The sequence below is a fragment of the Oryctolagus cuniculus genome, chromosome 1 (genome assembly GCF_964237555.1).
Source record: "Oryctolagus cuniculus chromosome 1, mOryCun1.1, whole genome shotgun sequence".
Lineage (NCBI taxonomy): Eukaryota > Metazoa > Chordata > Mammalia > Lagomorpha > Leporidae > Oryctolagus > Oryctolagus cuniculus.
This window is the reverse complement of record NC_091432.1, coordinates 170362555-170367907: the sequence shown is the minus strand read 5'-3', so window position 1 is coordinate 170367907 and position 5353 is coordinate 170362555. Positions and strand designations below refer to the sequence as shown.

The window sequence follows — 5353 nt, the reverse complement described above, 5'->3', positions numbered from 1 at the left end:
TCTTTGAGACCATCTTAATAATCAATCCCCATCTGAATGCCAGAACCAGAATCCCTCACTGATGGGTACAAACGAGGGAGAAATATGTCAGTACACATGGGCACTGGCTTGTGGCAATGAAGATTTATGCGATCCAGCCAGCCAAGTGATCACTAGAAGCAAGTAATCAAGAGAATGAAATTCCAGGATGGGTTCTGCCAGTTTCTCCTTTGTTCAATTGCACACACCAGCCTCGTCTATAACAGAGTTTAGAGTCCAGGGGACAGTGAATTTGTTAACCCCAAATCTTGCTTGAAGGTGTCGACCTTGAAAATATTGAGACTTTGGAGCTCAATTTTTGTTCATAAATGGCTTTCAACTTTTGTTTGTTGCTCAGTCGATGTCATTGGGATTTATTTGGCTGCCAGCTCTGAGTTGCTATTTGAAAAGAGCAGTACCATATGCAGCATATGCATATTCAATGGTGCAGTTCTTTTTCAGGGGGGAGGGGGAAGTGCCAGGACTCATGGCTCACAATATGAATTTGCATCCCACTTTGCATAAATTTGCATGTAGACTTCATAAGCCTCTAATTTCAAGTACGTAAAATGAAACGAATCAATGCAATCTACTGCAATTGTTTTCCAAGGGATTAATCACATGAAATACATCCCAACTTTCCTTAACCAATTAATTTAATCACACACAAGGTTAGGACAGACAGGAAAGTGGTGAATAATGGCTGCTAAGTGCCTGGCCTAGGGCTGGAAGGAAATATAGTGACTCAACACTTCCCCAGTATGTATGCTATGAAAGGTTATAGTATAGCTCCCCAGTATCTTTCTTTATTTCAGTGCCCTTCTCTGCTGAAGGATTATATATCTCTGCCCTCTTGAACTCAAGAGGGGCTGGATGACTTGTTCTAGACAATGAATTGTGGAATCGTAGGCAGAAGTGATGTGTGTCCCTTCAAATCAGAAACTTGGAGACTGAACACGTGGTTCAGTGTTTCATTTTCTCCTGCCATGACATCAGCAATGCTGCATATTGACACTGCTCTATCAGCCTGAATCCCACAGTGAAGATCGACGGAAAGAGAGTCCCCGCTGACCCTGGCATGGGACATGCCAAGAGAAAGGAATACAACTTTTTTTTTTTTTTTTGTAAACTGCTAACATTTTCAGATCACTTGTTGCTGCAGCGTATCAGAGCCCATCCTGATAATGCATTTCTTGCATTAATGAAATGAACTATAATTTAATACCAGAGGTTTATTATCAGTCTGCATATGTAAGAATATTTTCACAGCATTAGGTTAGATGCAAAAGAATTGAAAGATGTTGTCTGTTTAGCTAATAAACATATGAAGAGGTTGGGAAGTACTCTACAAATTTAAAATCAATTAACTATCACCATGATGAAGAATAACATGGTACACATTATTGCCTTCCTATTTGCATGAGATTGATGGACTATTCAAATTTCTTAAAACTGATAAATTCATAAAAATTTGGTATGGGCTTGAGAGACCTACCAAATTCCTCTTTTTTTAAAAAAAAAAAAAACAGGCAGAGTTAGACAGTAAGAGAGAGAGACAGAGAGAAAGGTCTTCCTTCCATTCGTTCAGCCCCCAGATGGCCACTACAGCCGGCGCACTGTTCCGATCCGAAGCCAGGAGCCAGGTGCTTCTCCTGGTCTCCCATGGGGTGCAGGGCCCAAGCACTTGGGCCATCCTCCACTGCCGGGCCACAGCAGAGAGCTGGCCTGGAAGAGGGGCAACCGGGACAGAATCCGGCGCCCCAACTGGGACTAGAACCCAGTGTGCCAGTGCCGCAGGCGGAGGATTAGCCTAGTGAGCCATGGCACCAGCCCCAACTTCCTCTTCGTAATGCCTTTCAGTTCTTCATAAACTAAGTCCCATTAAATACTAACTTATAAATACCTTTTGTTAAAACTTTCCAATTCACTGTTAATTAAAGAGTGAACGAACTTGAAACCGCAGAAGAGTGGATAGTGAATAATCAAACAATGAAACCTTACATCCTGAATCTGAGAACCTAGAGCATTCTGTATTATCAAATGCAAAAATGTGTAGTACAACATAAAAATAATATTGGGATATTGATTATATAAATACAGGCCACATCTTTCCCTTCAGCCTACCAATTCTTGTGATTTTGTGTCTGCTTCCCCACAATGCTGTCCTGAAAATTTCAAATGTGGAGCACTTGACCCTGAATCTAAGAATATTGAATGTTAAGGGAGAAAGTCATTAAAAAAACACACTGAAGATACTTTCATTACTACAATGAAAATATTAGAAATACACATATGAAAACCCCAACAGAGATGAAGAAATCATAAATCACAAATATTTGGTTTCTTATTCTTTCCCCAGACTAATAGCCAAGAAGGGGTTATATATTTTGTAAAGTAATCTGCATTATCACTTATGTTCTTTAGACTACACAGTAATCATCATTAGCTTCAATCTACTCCTGTCTGGTAGAATCTATACATAATCAGAAGCTGGAAAGTTGCTTACGAACTTCTACCTAGTAGCAGAAAGGATTTTCCTTAAATCAAGCAAGAAATTGCACAAATGTTAAAAAAAAAAAAAAACTCTCCAAAAAGAAGATAAACATTCAGGATACCAAAACATTGAGACAATGAACTAGCAAGCTGGGGATCTATCAAAGGACTGGATGTTTATGGTCCCTCCCCAAGGTGCTCAGGAGTTAACCTGCATGTCTGATATTGCTTGAGAGGAGATCATGCAGGCGAGTGAGTCCCTCCTGGTGGATCTGAGATTATAGGTGCCACTAAAATGGTGTCTCTTAACAAATCAACTTCTTGCCCATAGCCACAAACAGTACAATCAGAAGACTGGCTATGAAAAAATCATTTTCTGAGCCCTTTCCTATCACAGAAGGTTCAGAATCAGTCAGACGTAGCATTGAATTTTAAAGCTGATGTGATTCCTAAAGTAATAAGTACCTATTAACCCAGCTTTTGAATGAAAAGTGAACCTTGGGTTTGAGCATCTAAATCAGAGAAGGGGTCAAATGGGGACACTGTATGGAATACAGTCTTCACGAATGAGTGTTTCTTTGAGAGATATTGGTAAGTCTTGTTATTTATTAGATTGTGTTCTGCAATCAAGTGAACCCTATCATCATGAGGATAGAGCCTGAGAGCGTTCCAACAATAATATTGTTTTAAAACATTCCTTCAAGAAGAAAGTTCTGTATATTAGTCTTTAAACTGATAAGAACAGATACTACACTTGATCTTAGCCAAAAGGCCGAGAAGTCTTTAAACCTGCCAATTGTCTGAGTTTTGGTCTTGCAATGGTATGAGAAAGGCACTATTGAGCTGTATGATCTTGTACAAGAGAAGACAGGTTGTGAGCCAGGGTCCCATCTGATGATTAATCCTGCATTTTTGGGGCCGGCACCATGGCACAGTAGGTTAATCCTCTGCCTGTGGTGCTGGCATCCCATATAGGCGCTCGTTCTAGTCCCAGTTGCTCCTCTTCCAGTCCAGCTCTCTGCTATGGCCTGGGAAAGCAGTAGAAGATGGCCCAAGTCCTTGGGCCCCTGCACTCGCATGGGAGACCAGGAATAAGCACCTGGCTCCTGGCTTCAAATCGGCACAGTTCCAGCTGCTGTGGCCATCTGGGGAGTGAACCAATGGAAGGAAGACCTTTCTCTCTGTCTCTCCCTGTCACTGTCCGTAAGTCTACCTCTCAAATAAATAAATAAAATCTTTTTTTAAAAAAATCCTGCATTTTCCTTTTGGGCTGATAGAAAACAAGTATCCAATGTCATCCTCTTGCAGGGGTTTCTTCAATTGTGTGCTCCTGTTAGATACTACGATTCTGACTGGAGCAGAACTGTATTCAGGTTAGGAGAGGAGAGTTAGCAGAAGTGTTGTTAGTCTTGGGATTCAGAAGGATGCTCAAGTGAGTAGAGAGGATGATCCCTGCCTCTTGGATACCCCTAGGCCTCCTCATTGCTACTTCTGCTTAGAAATTTCCCACTGCTTTTTATGTCTTTCAAGATTTTCCTGTAGTCTTGCAGTGAAATTGGTGGTAATTTTCCACTGGCTTGCAATGAAGCTTTGGATGTAACCTATGATCTCAATGTCACCATAATTTAGCCATTCCTAATATGCCCATTCTTTGGAACACTAGCTTTTATTGCTATAATAATTCTGACATTATTTATAAATAACAAAGTGCCATAAATACTGACCTTCAGTGCCAGCACAAGATCTTTTTAATCAGGCCTTTGCCGGCTCGATATAAGATTCCAACTCTTTGTAACATTATATTACAGATGGCTTTGTAAAATTCTCTAAAAATATCTGGGACATTTAGGCATACAGGTCTTCTGAAACCATAAAAATGACATTTTAGAGCCCACAGCAAACACAGTAGAAACTGTTAGCAACCCTGATGTTACATAATAAGGAAAATCCCTGTGTGGGACTTTGCCCTAAGGCAGGAGAATTACATACAACAGGGTTGTGGGCAGATAGAGGAGATTATTTCCAGGGAGGCACTGTTGACCCTCCAGGGAAATAAAACCCATGATATTTTAAGGAGGTCTTACAATACCTTATTTTTTTTTTCATGTTAAAGTGATGGTTGTTTTCCCATTTACAAAAGAAAATGAACAAATAGAAGAAAACAATAAGAAATGAGGAATACAAAACTGAAGATTTAAAAACATAACCATGGGACATACAAGGCTTGAATTTGGTTCAAGTCCCAGCTCCACTTCTAAAACCATCTTCCTGGTGATGCACAGCCTGAGAGACAGCAAATGATGGTTAAATTACTTGGGTCCCTGTCCCCCACATGGGGCACTCAGATTGTGTTTCTGGCTCTTGGCTTCCGCCTGACCTAGACCTGTCACAGACATTTGAAGAATAAACTGTGAATGGGAAATCTCTCTCTCTTTCTCTTCCCCATCCTTCTCCATCTCCCGCTCCCTCCCTCTCTCCCTCTCTCTCTCTCTCTCTCTCTCTCTCTCACACACACACACACACACACACGAGAACACAAGCAAACACACACACACACACACAAAGCAAAAAAATGAATATTTTTAAAAATACCTATGTCTGATACTGAATAAAATTGAAAACTGAAACCATCATGACTGCTGAGAAAATGTATCTTTAGAAGGATCTGGGAATCTTTTTGAGAAAGGGAGTACATTGTGCTTCAGTCAAGTTATCTGTATTGGTTGAGTGGAGGGGTTTTAATGAAGTGACTAGCTGCATTAAGAGTTGGGAAATTGGTGATAGAATTGTAAAGCAATGGGCTCAGCTGCCACCTGTGATGTCAGCAGCACATGAGTACTAG

General features: G+C 40.6%; 1 pseudogene; it reads right to left on the bottom strand.

The window, feature by feature from the left end:
- Positions 1-3114: 3114 nt before the first annotated feature.
- On the bottom strand, positions 3115-3295 carry LOC127485359 (U2 spliceosomal RNA; annotated as a pseudogene).
- Positions 3296-5353: the final 2058 nt, after the last annotated feature.